The sequence below is a fragment of the Monopterus albus genome, unplaced genomic scaffold, assembly GCF_001952655.1.
Source record: "Monopterus albus unplaced genomic scaffold, M_albus_1.0 scaffold18.1, whole genome shotgun sequence".
NCBI classification, from domain to species: Eukaryota; Metazoa; Chordata; class Actinopteri; order Synbranchiformes; family Synbranchidae; genus Monopterus; species Monopterus albus.
Genome location: NW_018127898.1, coordinates 9,159,054 through 9,178,735, shown reverse-complemented (window position 1 = coordinate 9,178,735; position 19,682 = coordinate 9,159,054). Strand labels below are relative to the sequence as shown.

The 19,682-nt window shown below is 41.4% G+C and overlaps 1 protein-coding gene across 5 annotated transcripts in view; it reads right to left on the bottom strand.

Moving 5' to 3' along the window:
- Positions 1–19,151, bottom strand: part of chl1b (cell adhesion molecule L1-like b) — a 91,711-nt gene extending 72,560 nt beyond the window's left edge. For 2 of the 5 annotated variants that reach the window (XM_020592696.1, XM_020592697.1), the window contains exon 1: positions 18,988–19,151. The gene's annotated coding sequence lies outside the window, so the exon portion shown is untranslated. The remainder of the gene's footprint in view (positions 1–18,987) is intronic. The other 3 variants (XM_020592690.1, XM_020592695.1, XM_020592699.1) reach the window with 2 other exon arrangements.
- Between the last annotated feature and the right edge of the window lie 531 nt (positions 19,152–19,682).

Genomic DNA, 19,682 nt, shown 5'->3' with positions numbered 1-19,682 from the left:
CAATAGTAAAGCAGAATAATATAACTGTGGAAGGAACCATAACACAGGTAATGAAACCACAGGACAAGAACAGGACAGGTGATCATTCTACTTGTCATTAAACTATTATAACAGCAGCGGAATCAGTCACCAAATCAAGAGCTTAAAGCTCTCAATCTTTCAAAAAGCTGGTGCCACTTGAAAGGAGGCTTGAACAAATGCAACAAATGCCTGCTTCAAACGGAAACACGAGGCACACCCAGAAACGTATCTTTTCACAACTTGAAAGGACACATGGGGCATTAAAAAATCCAGTGAAAGGGGCTTTTGGAGTTGGTGCTTTTGTCAGGCTAACATCAAAAGCTCTGCCTGAAGACAGACCAACACTTTGTGTTTTCTGTGCGTGGGTGGAGGTTTGCTGTTTTGTTATACTAGAGTCACATAGAGGAGAACTGAATGCTGTATTTCTTGCACATACTGGCATTTGTTAATATGCCAATATTGAAACTTAGTTTTTATTTAGTTCTTCTAAAATTTCAATACAAAAGATTTTCAACAGATTTGATAATTTGATGTCCACATCAAAATGTTGTGGTGCTCTCTAATACAAGGCTCTTGTGGCAAGGTCACCTCTGAATATTTTTGTAATAAAATGGAAGAGAAGGGCAAAATGCAAAAAAGTGCGCCAGATGATTAGCTACATCACCGACCAGACAGTACAATTTGTACAATTTGATGATAACTCATCACTGATGAGTCATCAGGTTCCACTGATCGAACATTACCTCTGTACTGTATTTGCATCTTTAGTTTTACACAGTAAAGCCAAAGGGAGACCTAGTTAAGCCAAGCAAAATATGCATTTAGTTTTCAATGTTACATGCAGTGTGAAGGGTTAAGATGTAGGAGATTGAGTGGTAGTAGCTGTAAAAAGCTCTACCTTTCAAATGGGCAAAGAGGGAGTAAATTCAGGTTTCAAGAGGTATCAAGTGGTCAGGGCAAAAGGAGAATCAGGTTCAGAGTATATGTTCAAGTGCTGGTGCAGCAGCATTTAGCTGCTATACTGCGGTCTAGCATCTGCACTGAGTGGGATAAAATCTAATTTACTTGATTGTAAAATCGAACCTACAACAGGACAGGGTGAGGGAAGGTAATGGAGATAAAAATCATTAGTGGTGGCATGGCATCTGTATCTACAGACTCAGCCGTGGAAAAGAGAGGCTCTTTTTAATCATGCATCCTACTTCAACCAGTGGGGCATTATAGATTTGTTTTGTGGTTTGGAATACATCCCAGTAACAGGTTGACTGATGGCGAGCCAGGTACACAGCTGAACCTTCAATAGCTCCATGTGGCGGCTGGATAATCAGCTTAACTGATGATCGGACATGCAGAATTGTGAGCTCCATGACAGGCCGTCCAAAGGCAAACAACAGGAAAGTGAAGAACTCGGTTGACTAAAAGCTATCATTAACCGCAGTGTCATTATTTCTTTTGATGTACATGTCAACAGATTAAAAGCAATGTTGTAATAGTGAAGATGTCTTGTAGATACTACAAGAGAAAAGAGATGTAGAACAATGACAACAAAGGCAGGTCATCAAGAAGGATGTGGCAGACAGTGACTAAGCAATGGTAGGACTAGAAAGATTTTTGCCATGGCACAATAGTAATCCTTTTGTTCATGGCAGAACGTGCAAATCTTTGACCAAATTGTTCTAAAGGATTGCTTTGAACAGCGCCCTTTAAATATGCTGGGAGACATTTGCACTATTAACTTACAATCTGCATGTTTTAATTTAAAAATGATGTTAACTATGCAAAAATTAGGGATACTGTTAGGTGCCGTTCGCATCAGTCAGTGTGCGAACAAAGAAAGAGGCGGACCCAGGTAGCCGACTTCGGTGCAAGCAATGATTTATTATATACAGTGAGTAAGGAGTGACAATACACAAGAGGGGAATAGTACGTAGTTCTGTAGATTGTAGTAGCTGGGGGTTTGACCAACAGTAGGAGGTTAAGTGATGGAGAGCTGGGCCGAGCTGCGTAGATGGGGTCACTCCTGGGCTGGTCGACGGTGATGGTGGTGGTAGTTACTGAAGGTAGAGACAGACAGATGAAGGCAATTGTGGAACAGATAGGTGACTGTGTATTGACCTGCCTGGGAGGAGGGAGAACAGACCTGGTGTTGAAATAGTTTGTATTGTCAACCATGAACTTTTAACTTCAACAGTCAACACTGACATAAAGTTCTTTAAGTGCAGCACAAACATCTTCAGAAAACTCACCACTACTCACAGCTGTTACTAAATGGACTTCAGACAAACACATCTGTCCAACACTGACTGATGATGGCACCCACATTTTCTGCCCACACATCCAAAACTGTTAGGTGCCGTTCGCATCAGTCAGTGTGCGAACGAAGAAAGAGGCGGACCCAGGTAGCCGACTTCGGTGCAAGCAATGATTTATTATATACAGTGAGTAAGGAGTGACAATACACAAGAGGGGAATAGTACGTAGTTCTGTAGATTGTAGTAGCCGGGTGTCTGACCAACCGCAGGAGGTGAGGTGATGGAGAGCTGGGCCGAGCCGCATAGATGGGGTCACTCCTGGGCTGGTCGACGGTGATGGTGGTAGTAGTTACTGAAGGTAGAGACAGACAGATGAAGACAATTGTGGAACAGATAGGTGACTGTGTATTGACCTGCCTGGGAGGAGAGAGTGGAGCCACGGTCCGGGGGAGACAGTCCTTCGGGGGAAACACAAAACAGTAGCCGGCAAGAGGATAGAGACATATAAGAATAATCAAAAAAAACGCACGGAGTAGAGTTGGCCTAGTGACTAGAAAGAACTGGCAAGTGACTGAGGAGTGAAACCGGGTAATATAGTGAGTGACCTAATCAGTGCAGCTGGTGATAAGGGAGTGAGGAACAGGTGAACGTGATGAGTAATTGGGCAAGAGACAGTAGGAAAGGTGAGGGAGGCAGAGCGGCCGAGCAAACCTGACAGATACATATACAGTATTAAGTTTCAAGTCTCATTTCAGTCAATACTGAGTACTAATCTGATACGTACTGTATGTTGTTTTTGCCAAATTTTACCTATACCATTACTGTGATTTCATTTATTTTTTATAAAAGGTAAGGTGAAGCCTGGACTTGCTGTGCAACCAAGATCTAGGTGGGCAGCCAGCGGAAATTAAATAAATGTAACTGATAGCAGGAACAATGTTAATACTGACTGACTGGTATGTGTAGTTAAGGTTTGCTTAAAGGATCTAACAGTGACACTGCTCAGGGAAAGACATGGTAAAAGTAGTTCTACACTGTGATTCACTCCTGCTAAAAAGTGGCACGGATGACAGTTTGTCACTCTGCTCTCCTAGAATTACACAGTCCATTTACACTGATGTTTATCATGCACTTCTGTCTAAACATTAATAGCACTGTTGGGAGTGTAATCTTGTGAAATTCCACCTCATCCTGTGCATAGTTCGATAATGTCAGTCACATGTTTGTGTTGTCAACAAGTCCTGAAATGACTTATTGAAAATGGAGTTACAAGCTGAGAGAAAAGTCTGATGTGCTCTGATGTCTAATCTTTTGAACGAGTCAATACAACATTGAACCTGTTCCACAGGTTGACCTGATTGGCACTCGAGAAATACCTTTTGAAAAGCTGACATAATATCAATCCAAAAGGGTTTGGAGGCTGGGGCCTGACTCTGCAGACGGTCTTCCAGCACCCATACAGATAATAAGTAATTACTTTCAGAAGCAATCGCTAAGCCCCAGCTGTCCTTCAATTATTAGCCTGCAGAAAGTTTCTCCAAAAAGTCCCTAGTGTTGCCATCATTTACATATGGGAGCACATAGTTAGTGGAATTCAATACAACCCACTGGAATGGCCAACAGCAGCAGCACCCTTTAACCAGTCCACAAAATCCATGACTAGCCTGGTGTGTGGTCTATTACAGTAACAAAACCACACAATGCCAGTTACTTTTTATACATATCTTAAATGTCAGGGCTGAAGCTCAGTTCCAAACAGATGTCTCAGTGACCAAAGTCAGTGAAGAAAGAAACCTCAATGTTCAGTGTGGCATAACATGCATCTTCCAGAAGGAAAATTGGGCTTCAGATGCCCAGGATGTTCCCCAGGAAACCAGCAGGCTTGTTGTCATATTTCTCATGTTCTGTAACGTGTCTGGCTGTTTTCATGCAGTCCCCAGCCACAGCCACTATAAGGGGCAGACTATGCCATGTCATGACATGGGAACCCTTACAAACGTGTTAAGAGCCGGAGGCATTAGCATTTTGGACACTACTGAATAGAGGCATTTGTTCCTCTTCCTGTGCCTCCCTGAAAGACTCTATTAAAGGGAGATTTAGGAATCGCTCTGTTTTGTACATACTGAAGTTGGGACTGCATGGACAAAACATTTGACAGTAGATTTTCCTAAAAAACATTTAGTTTTTACACTGTAATTACACACAATTCTTTTCTTTCATAATTATTTATATGTAGGCATAAAACTACCACTGAGAACATTTTTAAAAGACAGAAATAGTCAGCCTTTCCTGTATTTTATTAGCTTCACAAAGTTTTATGAAACAGTGCTGAAAGTTTGAAACATGAAAAACAAATACCGTAGTGTATATCAAGAATTTTTTTTTGCCTTACTAGAAGGTTATTGTGTGAGAAGGGGGTTTCGATAAAACAGAAAAAGCCAATAAGAGCAATAAAAGCAGTTTCTAGCTATGACAGAGGACCAGCTCAACCTCATATCCAAAAAAAAAACATTATCTTAAATAGTTAGGTTACTATTTACGATTCAAATGGCACTGTGTCACTCACATAGCTACAAATGTAGCAGGAAATAAAGATAGAAGTGCCTAATGGATCTCACCTTGTTGCCTTTTAGGCTCCAGTAACAAAGGCTCTGCCTGATCTCTGATTCTGTCCTGCTGTGATCGCAGCAGCATCTGTGGTCAGTCCGTGTCCGGCTATTCACTGTCCAACATCCTAACTTTGGAATCTCAAATTCTTTGGCAGTTTATGCGTTACACGTGGAATGACTACATTGTCCATAATATGCAGTCCTCAGCTGTGCCTGATGATGAACAATGGTTGATACACTGCATCTTAGCAACATGTGTACACGCCTCTCAGTAGACGCCTTTGATTCTCTATCACCAGTCGTCTGCAGTGCCCAAGCATCAGCTGCTAATCCTGAATAAGGTTACTGAAAAACAGAACTGATCAAAATGTGAGTGAAGTTGATAAAGTATCCCTCCCTGACAGAAAATTGTAAAACCATGTCTTTGCATTTAGTTTTTGGAGTTGTTTTGTTAAGCTGGAAAGAAATGTGTAATTTGTTTTTCTATTTTACTATAAGTAGATTAAACGCTGATATTTGTGTTTGATAGATATATGGAGATAAATGCCATTTGATAACAGAAAGGGAAGGGTAGTTGTTTAAGTCTTGTCAAAAGACAGTATGTTCTGGTAGAGCACGTTCCCTAAACTAATACCAAATTTGAGCATGTCTAAAAACACATCTAATCTGTATCTTGACATCAAAGAATGTTTAGAGAGAAACTGTGAAGTATGCGGTTTATACAGTGAAATTACCTTGGACAAGTGACTGCAGCCTTTTGCCAGCATACTCAATTATGTGTTTTTAGTTTAGCTATTTTTATAGGACTACTGCCATTGTCCTTATTGGTCAGAAATCAAAGGTAATATGATTAGAGCCAGGTGGACATATCAGAGGACTGGTATTATTGGTGGATACTAGCTTAACAAAGACAGATTGGTACTACAGTACATGTGAAATGGCAGAGCAGCATATTAAAGATGAGAACATGAAAGTCATGTTTATACTTATAGACTTTATAGTGACATGTTTATGAATCTTTTACTTCTGCTGTAAATACCCAGTTTTACTGCTCTCCAACTAAATCAAAACTGAAGAGATATCAGCAGATATATTGACATTATAATATTCTCCAGTATCATCACTGGGCACAGAAGTCCAGCTTTGATCAAAATCCAACCAAAAGGCAGCACTGGGAATCCCAGTCTCTGTGCTATATAAAGAATTGATTTTACACAGTACAAGTATTGATTGGCTATTGGGACCTGGCACAGCCATCGGGCTAATCATCATCATCAGTGATGCTCTACTTGCCAGAATGTTGTTGGATTCAGTAATCAAAACATTAATGTGGAGCAGATTCCTAGTAAATCCACCCAAAGCAAGCAGAAAACCCAGCGCTATTTTCCTGCCTTCTATTAGCCACCTAAGTGGCTGACACATAATAAAATATGAGGCTGTAACAAAACATGCAGTCTCTGCCATGACATCAATTATCCAACCTTTTCAGTTGCAAAGACAACAGGGAACCATACTGATTTAATTCCACTTATAATATAAACTGAATTTACCAGAAGCTCTCAGGTGCAAACAGATTTAAATTTCTGTAGAAGCTTATTGATTTGTAAAGCGTATATCTGGAGGAGGGAATGATTGTGCCTAAAACCAGGGAAAAGACCATGCACAATGACTGCAGGCTCTTCAGTCCAGAGTTCATTTGTATGGCTGAAAATCTATACAGCCACTACAAAAACAACAGCAAGGGGGGGTTAGACTCTGACCGCCTTTGCATGTAAGTGGAAAAAGCCATGTAAAGCGTTTCACCATGAATGACACAACAAACTTGATGAATGTGCCTTGTCATGACCCTGTACTGAAATATTACATATAACACACATATGTTATATATAACACTTTTTTTGAGAAATACAGGTGATAAATCATCATTCTACTGAAATACACATGCAGCCATTTACAACCTCATCTTTTGATCCTGGGATATTTTCCATCTGAAAATGCTTATAAGGCTATTTGAAATCTTAAAACACAATTAGGAGTCCAGAGACAGCACATCCACAAGCCATCAATTTTACCAGCCCCATCCCCCAGTTTAACACTGCCACTACTGTTTGTCTCTCCTCTCTGCTCCCCCTCATCTCAATATTGAAACGAGTAAACAACGACATCTATTTAAAGAAGATAAATGAGGACAAACTCCCCAATTAGCCTACTTTGATGATTCAAGGGTGGCTGAAAGAGGATGTCACCACTAATGCACTCTTCACTACAAAGGTTTCTACATCCTGCATCCTGCTCTAAAGCTGAAACAGGACCGGTGAATTCGTCTCTTTTGAATTAATTCATATGTTCACACCCTTAGGTCTCAGATGGGGCCTGTGAATGTGCTGAGGCAGCAGAACGAGGACAACCATTAGTGTCCACAGCGGTGCGGCTCTAATGATGATGGCTGTGGACTTGCTGTGCTCTGCATTCTGGGCACCAGAGCTCCTGGCTCTGATCAGATTGGGAAAGGATTCCTCAACCTGCTCTTGTTTAGAGAAGCCTTGCTACGTTTTCTGGGTCAAGTGTCAGAAAACGTATGCTGCATCCTTTTGATGCACTGAAGCCCATACAGATTTACACTGCTATTTATGTCCTAAGCCTAGCATTTCTTAATATAAATGTAAGCATCTACAAATTAAGCAAATCAAAGCAGTGGATTCGTGTGGCCGACACCAACCTTCAACTTGGGTTCTGTTTACTGACCTGACAGTAACAAAGAAGTAAGGCTACAGCATCAACTTCATGGTCCCACCTCCTGCTTTAAGACAGCAGCAGGAAACTGGAGACATGCTGACTTATAAATCAGCCACTGTGTGAGAGGGGAAAGCATTTTGATACTCTTTTATCCAATTACTGAGAAAAATAAATCCCCCTCTAGTTCCTGTTGGAGTTGGTGTGGGGGTTTTTTCAGGCTGAGCATCAAAATGGAATCCCCCACCTAGAGTTGTGTTATATGGTTGGCTTGGTCAGTACTGGCCCCCATTTCACATTTCACAAAAAACAGACATGATTCCACCAGCAATATAAACAGTATGCTCCTCTAGCTACATACAACATGAACCAGCATACAGATACTCTCAAGCCTGCAATCACAACATTATGTAGGGTGCCCTCCTGCAACTGTTTTTCAAACATTGTGCTGCCTGCCTTGTACACCTAGTGCCGAATAGCAGTTGAGGAAGAAATAAATCACTTTGTGGTTATTAGTTGCAGTTACTGGTTAATGCAGCTTAGCGGGGAAAAGGGAGCGCTTGCTTTGATGCAAGGGATCTCACTGCTAATGCAAACACAGCAGAATTATTGTCACGTGACACTGAGGTCGCACAGGGATCTAAATCACAAAACGATTTATCATGCAGCCCTAGGTGTTTTAAAACACTTTCAGATATAAAGGGTGAAGAGCATCCCTTTAGTGATTTACATCTCTCTGATGCAACAAAACAAAATATCAACGATGTGATTGCTGTGAAATTCTCCTCTTTTCACTGAGATGCTAACTCGCCTTTGTCAACTTACAAATACATCAGTCTCAATCTCTCTTTGTGAAGTTAAGACACACTCCTATATACACTGGAGAAGAATCTATTTGAACAGTTCTTTACACTCTGTGTGGAAGGATGTTGGTTACTTCATGACTGAGACAGCTGAACCAAACCCAGAGAGGAGCAGCTTTGGTATAAACAGGGGTTAAAAATGAGGGTTGTGTGAAAGGGAAGGAAGAGTGGCCACTGCTGCAAAATCTGCATGAAGGTTCTTTGAGAGACCGCAAACTATGTCCATGCTCAAGGAAGGAATGTGGTCTGTTCTATTATGAAGAGAGAAGAGTCTGCCAGTGGACTGCCCTTCATTTAAAGGCACAATACACAGGGTTAATAGCAGCGCTTCTGGCACACTTTGGACCGCCGCTAAGATCCCGTCACACTGCAGGTGGCAAAGAAATAAGAGGGGCTCAAGTATTAAAGAGGCCTCTGTGTGTGACATTCAACATGGAACAACAGAGGAAGAACAGTCTGCAAAATTCAAATCTCTGCATCTCTTCTACTTGTGAACCACAGGAAGAAGCAAAGCCATCTGTAACTTTGGTTTGGCTGCTAATGGAGAACCGGGGGCTGCTCAGTGCTCAGGGACACGATTCAAATGTTTCAAAAGCAGGTGAGTTACACTGCACAGCAGAGCCAGGGGACCTATATAGTACCAGTTCAACAAGAAGACAAGCACCCTGAGGGAATCAGACCTGTGGACCGAGATTCATGAGCGCATGTTGGCCACTGCATCAGGCACTTCACACTCTGGAAAGAACAATCACAGAGCTATGAGACAGGGTGCAAACTGTGGCTCAGCTAGGCCAAGTGGTTGGTAGAAAGGGATTACTGAGGTGTAAAATGGTTTAAAAACAGGAGGCATGAATTTGCTATTTATACTAGAGGAGGACACATGAGAATTCATCAGCTGTCAGAAAACTGACAGACCTCAGGGCTAACGGTGTCAATTATACTCATTTTCTGAGGTGATCTCTGCAAACATCCTGTGTCAAACTGTCATCCCATGAACACCATGGCTGCCAAATTATCATGACCCCTGCAGAGCTGGCATGGCATTTGATATATCACAGAGGTGAAGTCGACAGGACTTGAAAGAGCTTCAGATTAATAAATCTACTTTTCAAGTCAAAACATATGCTAAACAGGTGTAATCCCCCTTTTAGTGACACTGGAGCACATGCAAAAATGTGTGAGAACACATGCCAGCCTAAATTACAAGCCAATCTGCAATACAGTGTCAAAAGAGCCTGGCCATAGTGGCACAGCTCTGCTGTATGTTGCCTTCCCTCTAATTCTAGAAGTAAAACGTTCCAAACATACTGAACTGACTAAACTTATACTGTTCCGGGTTCAATTTTCTCTCCAATGTGCCTAAATATTTTCTTTCTCTACTACAATAATTCACCAAAGGTGCCACACATGACTGACTTTAATTGGCAGGTTTGAGAAAATGTGTGAGACACCAGTGGTATGTTAGTGTGTGGCTATAGTACACTATGAAACAAGAATAATAATCCTGCTTCTGTTATCATACTTGTGGCAGTTGCAAGAGAATTAAGAGGCAAAGCCGTTCAGAAAACTGTCACTCTCTCAAGAAAATAAATCACGGTGGCATGAAGTCAATTTAAATGCAAATGTCAACGTATAAAACAACAAACTACCTACAGTACTGCATCTCAAGGAGTTGTGGTGATGAAGGTGAATCATATGACTGAAGACCACTCTGACGGGAAAAGATGACACACCGTCTCTGGCTTGTGACAAACCGGAAGGGTCAGCGGGAAGCCATAGAGAAGTCAGCATCCATCCAGACAAAACAGCCTGTGTTATATGTCACATGAAGACTGATGGGAGCATTTCCAGGCTGAAGCCCAGGATATCAGTAGGCTTTCTCTAGGATCACCTCTATTGATCTGTTTTTGTTTCTCAAAGCCATTGTTTCAAGCCTTTAAGCCATTTCAAATTGGCAAAGCACTCCTACTCACACAGTGCAGGGTTTGGTCATGCACAGTCTTTAGAATTTTGACTGAGCTCAAAAATTCTGGACCAATGTGACTTCTGTTTTAACCTGATCACTGTGGGCTGTAATGAAATCAAACCAGATAAACACTGATTATTTTCTTTCCCTTTTTTAAGATGTCTGCTGTTGCACAGAAACCAGAGGCAATTCAATTACCTCTGTGGAGGAAAAATAACTCTGTCCTTTTCTAATTTGTACTTAGACATTCTAGTCAAGCTCTTTATCAATGTCCTTGAAGCACAAAGTAATATGTAAAGTCTACCTAAAACAATTGGTTAGGTAGAGTAACAACCCTAGATAAGAAGAATCTACACTGATGAATGTACACAAACAAACTGAAAGAATAATTACTGGGCTATAGGGCACTATTTTTTTATCTATAAAGCATGTGTTCCTCCGAGTATCAAGAGGATTAATCTGAAACAAACATCTGTATTCTTTCCAACAACATACAGTATCTGCAATTTTCTAACATATTAAATTAGCATTCAGCTGTTAATCATGCATTTTCTTCTGTGACAGAACAAAGTCTTCGTAATTTTGCTCCTTAGGTTGTGTGGTTAGTTTATTAGTTATTTTGTGTTTTCCTTTCAGAGCTGAAGAAACCCACAGTTCACACAACACTCTGCACAAAAACACAATGGGTTCTGACTCCTGGGATCATGGCCAAGAGAAAGACCTTGCGGCTGTATTTCTGTAACAGACCAAAGTATAGATGCTATTTCAAAAATAACTTTCACACACATGCAGGAAGAGCACTGTGTCAGTCTAACTGTAAAAATTGTGTATTTATTTTCTATACTGCAAAAAAAAAAAAACAAGGCTAAAACATAAGAGGAAGCATTCACACAAAGCAAGTACATATTGTAAGCTACTTTCTCTAGCATCTACCAAGAGTTCCAAGCTTCTACATTACATTGTTGACATCCTATTTTTTAAACCTCTTGGCATTTCATAATGAGTTCTACTCTCAGAATTGGCCTTCCTCTATTAGTTGTGTTCTGGGAAGCCTGCATCACACTGATTACCTAATGCAATTAAAAAGTATTTACTCCTACCACTTCCCTCTTATGTGTTCCAGTGAGTCAATTTGTGCCTAAAATGATCAGTAATTTAGCACCAAGCTATTTTCTTTCATTCTTAACATCATAACAGCCTTACCTAACGACAATGAGAGCTTGTGCCTGGTCTCATTTTGTTGGCAAAACCACCACCGATACTCATTAGAAGTCTGCATAAACAGCAGACAACATTACAAGGTGTGATTGTTTGCAAACCGATATGAGGCCATAAAACGTGCTCTGCATGAAGACTTGGTTTCTAGCCAAAAAATCTGAAGCTGTAAAAATGATGAGGTCAAGCAGGTCCGTAGTTCATAGCTGGTGCTCTGTGGGTCCAACTGGTAAAAATGGAGAGTGGAGCTTCTCCCAAGCAGATGAATTCATTTGGATTTGTACCAGCTTGGCAAGATTCTTTCACTCAACATTTGTTTATCTGGGGGTGAGTACATTAAGAAATAGACATGCTGAGATCTGGCACTTTGTAGGAGACCCTAAAGGACAAGTGCAAAGACTCTCACAAACTGGCACATCATTCAGGAAAATACTGATGCATAAAACAAAAAGCCATTTACTTGCAGCAACATATTTCAATGAACAATAAATATTTCAACAGAACAATGCTACAGGACCACAGTGTCTCTTTTCAAAGTTTTATGTTGTGAGTAAAGGTCTATAAAAATCGTGTACTCCCAGATTAAGTCAGTTGTTGTTTTATTCACCAACTATGAATCTAAATAACGTTGTGGGATAAATGGAACAAAACAACTGCTACAACAGAAAGCAGAAAAAAGGATTACACTTTGTGCTCACATGTTAACCCATTTAGCAAATTGACCACTCATCAGCTCAGCCTCTTTATTTCATGATTCTAATCACGCTTGATCTGCTCTCTAATCTTCCATTTGGAGGATAGTGCTGTGCTTGACTCCAGGCCTCACTGGGCCAGTAAACAGGCTCTTACTATGCAGAGTAGACACTGAGCTCACATGTTCACACCAATCAACAGAGATGGAGCCGCACTGCTTGGGGTTCCCAGCAGTCCACTTAATAGCACCCAACAGAGCCCAACATGGTGTAATGAGGTCCCAGGGGAAGCCTCTGGACATGGAAGACTGCTGCCCTCAGAGCTGACCCCTGTCCTAGAGACAGAAATTAATTCACCTACATCTAGTGAGAGCACTGACTGTACAGTAAGGGGTACATTAGCTCATATCAAGTACACGTGTATGAATGAACGAACCCACAGTATAGTTGTCAGTGATTTTCTAATATTTTAAAGTTACAACAAGGGTTTCGTAAACAGAAGTAGAGGGAGCTGTCTGACCTTAATTTGCACCTCATTTTTGGCCACACTACAGTGTGGTGCCATGGATGTCTGTATGACGGTCCTCTACTTTGGTCCAGATTATTGGCTGTATTGCCATGAAAGTGTTCACAGAGATTCCTGATGTCCAGATGATGCAGCCTACTGATCCTGTCCTGATCCACTGTCTTTTGCTCTAGCACCACCACGATGTTATCATTTGTGATTTTGAGTGAAACGGCTGAACAGCTGTTCGCACAAACATTTATCGCTGACTTGAGAAAAATTTTAGAGATTCCTGACTTTTCATTCAGTCCCATTATCCGATCTGTTAGTTCAGTTTATGATCTGCAAAATATCCAACCCATCAACCTGTACTGTGGACTTAATATCAGTTGGCAAATAACAGCATGCTAAGATGTTAGATTTGCATAGTGAACATGCACCTGCAGACTGCATAATGTCACTGTGAGCACATTAGCTTGCAAACATTGGCATTTAGCTTAAGCTCCACTGTGGCTAAGACCAGCCTCATAGATCTATGAATGACTCTAAATTCTGTCTGTAATCCTGTTTGTCTATAGAAAACTTTTTTTTCTGTCTACTAAAATAAGCCACAAGACAGGGGTTTTCAACCAGTGGTCCCCACCCCCCTGGTAGTCTGTGAAGACATTGCAGATCATCCCTGAGCATGCATTCAATAATGTAGTTTCACTGTGTGAATTACAATAAAAACATACACACACGTCTGTGTATTAATTATTGTTTGTTAATAATCAAATTAATGCAAATATACAAAATTTAGAAAGGCCAAAGTGCTTTACAGGATTAAAATAGTGCCCAACCGGCCTATCCACCACACAGCAGTGGTCCTCAGGTTGCTTCTTAGTCATAATGGTGGTTCCTAGGTTGAAAACCCCTGTCTTAAGACAAAGAAGTCTTTAAAACATTTGCATAAAGAGAGTCTACAGGAGTTATATCAGAACACACCCCATCACAAGACTGACCAAGCAACAGACTCATGGCATACTTCTGGTATGTGACAGCTTTGGATACTCACATTTCACTTGATACCTTTCACTTCAATATTGTTTTTCTTTTTTTCACGACATATGTATTGAAATTACAAATTATGTTACGGGGAACTCTTAACTGAATTTTGGACTGAAACGATCAACCAAACAAAACCTTATCATTAACAATTGAGAATCTGTTAGCATCTAAGTAAAATATTAGCAGATTTCAGCTTCTCAAATATGAGATTTTGCTGCTTTGTTTTTTAAAGCTGAACGGGGCTTTGGGTTTTAGATTGGTGGTTGCACAACACAAGCGATTTGAGGTGTGGAAAACTGTGATGGGCAATTCCATCAAATTAACTAACAATAGCAGTTTTACATTATTATAGTATGTGGCATGTTTCACTTCTTCCCTGCTATGTCCTCTATGTCCCCTGCCTGTCACTTGTCCTCCCTCATCCTTGTTGCCCTTCACTTCCATGTCCCAAGAGCCTCCTTGCAGCCTTATCCATGCAGCCGCACACAATACCCTTCATGGAACACAAAGCCGGTGATACCACGCTCCTCCGTTCTATTCTATACATTTGTCACTTTTATTCTTAGGCTCTTTGTTCTTCTTACCTCTGTCTGCATGAGTTATCCCAAATTCAGACTGCAATTGAAATGGAAATCATCCCTGTGACTTTAGGGTAACATCTTCTTACTCTTTGGGGTATAGCTGTCATGCATGTTGTTCCTTGAAGAATCCTAGGGTATTGTTGCCCTTTTCAACCATGTTTTTAACATAAACACTGAATTTAGAGGATATGTACCTTATGATTCATCAGTGGCATTATAAATCTGAGTGGGCATGCAAGAACTGGGACAATACAATTAGAAAATGAGTCTGAAGCTGACAGCAATGCAGAGTGGCATTAGAATTCCTCTCATAAGCATCCCCTTATTAGTTCTCTTTATTGTTTATGGTTGTCATACAAGCATAATAAAAACTGACTAATTAAACATAACAATTACAATTCTAAAGCTATATGAGGCAGAATAACAGCACATATAACTGTTTTTGTACTGAAACCAATAGAGGATGGCCAATTTCCCATAAAAACACAATTCCAAAGGCCTGGAGGAAAGAATAATAACACAACAAGTGGAAGATGTGTGTAAATGCTGTTACTTGGACATAATGATAGCGAGGCATCCTTATTTTTCTGAATGATGACATGTAAACACAAGACATTATGAAGGACAAAAGGCTTTCAAGCTCTTTAGCTGGCAGCAAATAATGTGTCTCAGTAAAATGTTTTGCCTATGAGAAAACTGCCTTGGTAGCACAGAGACAGGCTAAACTCTACCTTCGGGCACGTGTATAGATCACCAGCAGTGCTGGCTACTGGCCTCTCGTGCTTTGCTGCTGGAAAAAGAAGCACTGAACACACAAGATAACGCTGACCTCCCTGCAGGTTTGTCATTCAGTATTAACTTCAGTGATTAATTGTCCGTGCAACACGACAAACCATTGATCAAGTTCACCTAGTGGCCCCAGTGATGCAGTGGCCTGTTAAATAAGAAATAAAGCTTGATTCTGATGATTAGCACCTCTTATCTTCGCATCCTCCAAGCAGCCAGGGGGGAAATCATACCCAACACTCTTTTGGCTCTCCTCTGAGTCTGTCACAGGTATCAAAAAAAATCTGGCTAATAAATATGCACATTGCCAGAGAGCAGGCAAGAAAATGAATATTTAATGTAACCAAATGCATTTCTACAACATACTGGCTAGAATGTGCCTTTCCAGCTGTTATCAGCGACAAACATGAAAGAGAAGGGTTCAGGTACGCCGGCACTGCAGCTCTCTCGACTCTGCCTGCAGCACAGGGAGCATGAGTCGTCGCTGTAATTGCTTGTAGTGCCGGAGCCTGAGCTGAACCTCAATTAGAGCCTGGTTACTTGCTCCACCCCTTCTCACATGTCTGACAGCCACTCCTGGACACACACTCTAGCATCTCAACACCACCACGTATAACTATAATGTTTGTCATTATCACAAATTAGGTTTACATTTTGTACCAGTGGATTTGTTCACACAGACTCTTCGTAGAGATAACTTTTTTTTGCACCATATTCTAGATAAGGTGAAAACAGGGTAGATCAAATGAACTATTCATCTGAAACCACATTTCACTCCTGCTCACTGTTGTCAGGCTGCTTTCTCTAATCTCTAATAGCCTTCTGATGCTCCAGATTCCATTTGGCAGACTGAATTACAGCCCAAAATTACATCGCTGATGTAGACAATAGATGCATCCCCTACAGACAGTGCGTGGATAAGACATATACAAACATTTTAGAGTGCACAGATTCACAGCATGAATGTTATCAGATAATGTTATCAGTCCTTCTAAATCAAATATGGAGAATTCAGGTCCCAGTTCTCCCCCCTCAACTTGCACCCACATATTACTGAGGCCGGGGGCCACAGCATCTTTCAGTCTGCTGTTAAGGCCAGGTGTACAAAGCCCAGCCGCAAAGAAAGAGCTCTCTGTGTCTCCCTCTTTATCCTTTTCATCTTCTACCTCTCCCATGCTGTACACTGGACAGTGTGCACATATAATGTCAGCACAGACAGGTTTGGTCCAAAGCAAAGACACACCTGTAGGAACATGTAGAATCAAAATCACTGCCTGCCTTTCACTTCACTTCCTGTCTCTGAATCAGTTTGTGATGACTGTGTTAAAGATGAAAACAACACAGCAGGGCGTAGGCTCCGGTGTTTCTGTCACTTGTGTGACTGAGTTTCAGTCTGCAACACATAGAGCCAGACAGTGCACCATACTATGTAGTCTTATTGAAGTGCAGGCGGAGGTTTGAACAGTTACCACTGGTGGGTGTTAGTTTGTTAGTGGCTGAGAATGTTAGCCACTAAAGTATGGAGAATGAGTCTGCCTGCATCGACAAAGGACGTTCTGTTTCCTGCATTTTGTAATCTAAATGATTAAAAGGATGAAAAAAGTCCATGAAATGGGTCAAGCCAGAGCCGCATATTAAGTGGTGAGAGGGCTGGCTGACATGGACCGGCTGGGAGATGGTCGACACTTTGCTTGTCCAATTACTGGCTCTTGCTCAGATTGTTTGGTGAGAAGCATTCGACCTACTTCTGGACACAAAGCACCACTGCCCTGAATACAGAGAGGCCAGGGACCACGTGTGGTGACAAGTGCCATTAGAGGCTCTTGTCTTTGACCTAGAAATTAAATTCAGGTACCTTACCGGAAGTGTGATAGTTCTGGCTATGAATACTGGAGAACCTATGTGTGTGTAAGGCCTGCTGGGATGAAAGGGGGAAACATGAATAGGACTGCTCTTCTTGAAGAGCAGCTTAAGATGATTAAAATCACTAATGGAAGTCTGACCTTCAGAGAGTCTCTGTGTTTAACATTAAACAGCAGCAGCAGTGGTATCAGAAGTAGCAGCACCACTAGTACTAATAGAAATACTATTAGGAGTGGTAGTAGGAGTGTGTTTACTTCATTTTAGGAAAGTTTTACACAAAGTGTGTCACAGACAATATAGGCCAAACTGTTTGTGTTGTAAACAACAGCAGAAAGAGAAATCAAAAGGAATACAAATATCAGTTCATGGGTAAACTATGAACCACTTCTCTGTTTCCTGGGCTTCCCTCAGAGGCATCATCTGTAATGAGACACTGCACAACAACATCTGAGAAAACCAACATCTGAATGTGCAGCCCTTCCACACAGTGTGTGATAAATCTGCATACCCTGTAAATATTCATACTGAGGGAATCACTATGTTAACCATGTGAGATATAGCTCATTTAAAGTGCAGCAAACACACCAAGCACACAAGCAACAGCTCGGTCCCATCCACATCCCCATCAATTACCAACGCTATAGGAACCAACCACAACAGCAATCTTATGATTTAAATGTCACTGTAATGCGATTTTAATCACGCTCACTGAAGCCTCATCAGTCATTCTAATCCTGAGTCATGCAGGCGTTACACTTGTGCAAGAAATGAAGAGCAATTTTCTTAAGTGTGGGGAAGGGTTAAAGGAAAAGGATGTGGAAAAATCTGGGGGGGTTCACTTTATAAAGCATTGCTAGTACTTCATAATAAGTGTTAGCCAAAGTGAAAAAAAAAGCTTTAAAAAGTCTCATTTTCTTACACTCTAGAGTCAAACAACCTTTTATAGACTTTCAAGGGTGTTCCTAGTGTCACATGACACTATTTGTCTTTTCACACACAAGAATAACTGTGCTGAAAAGGCACATGTGGTCACCATACATTATATAAAATACAACTGTAGTTCAACCATCAGCAGAGCTTCTACACATCTCTTCATGCATTTTTCCTGCTACACAGTACATAACTATCGCTGTGGATGTCACACCACATGCAAAATGAACTGCATGTTTTATTGCCAGTAGAGTGCTATTGACTACAGCGGATGACAAGCTATGATTCACTTCTGCAGTTAAGTATTCGGCATGAGAGCCAGCGATAAGAGGGTTGAGATCATGGATGGGGAATGCAGTGGTAAATAAAAAGGATGGCACAGCGTCATCTCCAGTCAGTGATTATCATCAGGCATCAAGGGCACTCATTTAAATAAGAAAAAAGACTATCTCAGAATGACATTATTCCTTACTTCCAGACTACTTGGTGTTAATTTAAAACAACCTGAAAGCCTCTTTATAATATTTTCAGCTAAAAAGAGCTAAAAAAGAGACAGAGCGCATCCTGCCTGTGCAGGTGGGTAAACCTGGGTAAGCTACAGTAGGTGAGACACCACCGGTTCATGTCCCACGTCACTGCTTAGAACTAAAGTGCAGGCTAAGTATATAGTTGTCATTCCACTAGTGAAAAACTGAAACCAGCAGTCATGACTACATGTCCCTGTGCCAAAATTCTTTTTCTTTCCCCCCCTCTGTTTGTGTTCATTTCCAAACACCTGCCGTTCAGAGTAGCACAGGTGTCTGCTCCACTGAGAGCTCATCAAAGCTGGCTAAAATTCTGCACCAAGTGCAACATTTAACAACGCTGAACAGGAACAAAATGTGACAGCGGGCATGGCTTTTCTCAGAAACAGTGTGAACTCACCTTTAGGCGCAACTCATGCCGCGGCAGCCGCGTAGAAAGTTGAACGTCCACCGCTGGAAGAGCAGGAGCGACGTCTGTTAACGTAGCGGCGCTTTGCTCACACTTGCTCTGATCCGGAGTGCCTCCTCTCCCCTCCCCCTCCCGTGGATCCTACTATCGCTCCCCCTCCCCGCCTCTGGAAGAAAAAGTAATAGCGGTTTTTCTCCTCCTCCGCCCCCACAAACACAGACTCGAAGAAAAGAAGGGACCCTATCGCAGTCAATAGGTTTTACAAAACCCCATAGCAACGCAGAAAACCCGTGCGCAACTTCCCCACATTGTGCGCTCGCGCTCCCCCAGCCCCCAAAACGGGGGCAGCCACATTATTCCCAAGCTTCAGAATGAGCAGGTTTTATTGGGAGGAGGCGGAGAGGATAGGGGAGCACTAAACTAGCCCTGGTGAGGATGCAGCTCAAATATGAATGAGAGGAAACAGGTCTGTTTGATGTTTGACCTAATATTTTGTTAATCACAGCAGTGACTTTGAAATACTTGAAAATGTTCATTATCTTCTCAAGCATAATGCCTACTGTGTAATATCGCAAATGGAGTCTGTATGTATTTATTCATGTACTGTCTATTTATTCATTCATTCATTCATTCATTCATTTATGTTATGTTCTGCTCTTGAAATAAGAAGTAGTTGGAGTTGGGCA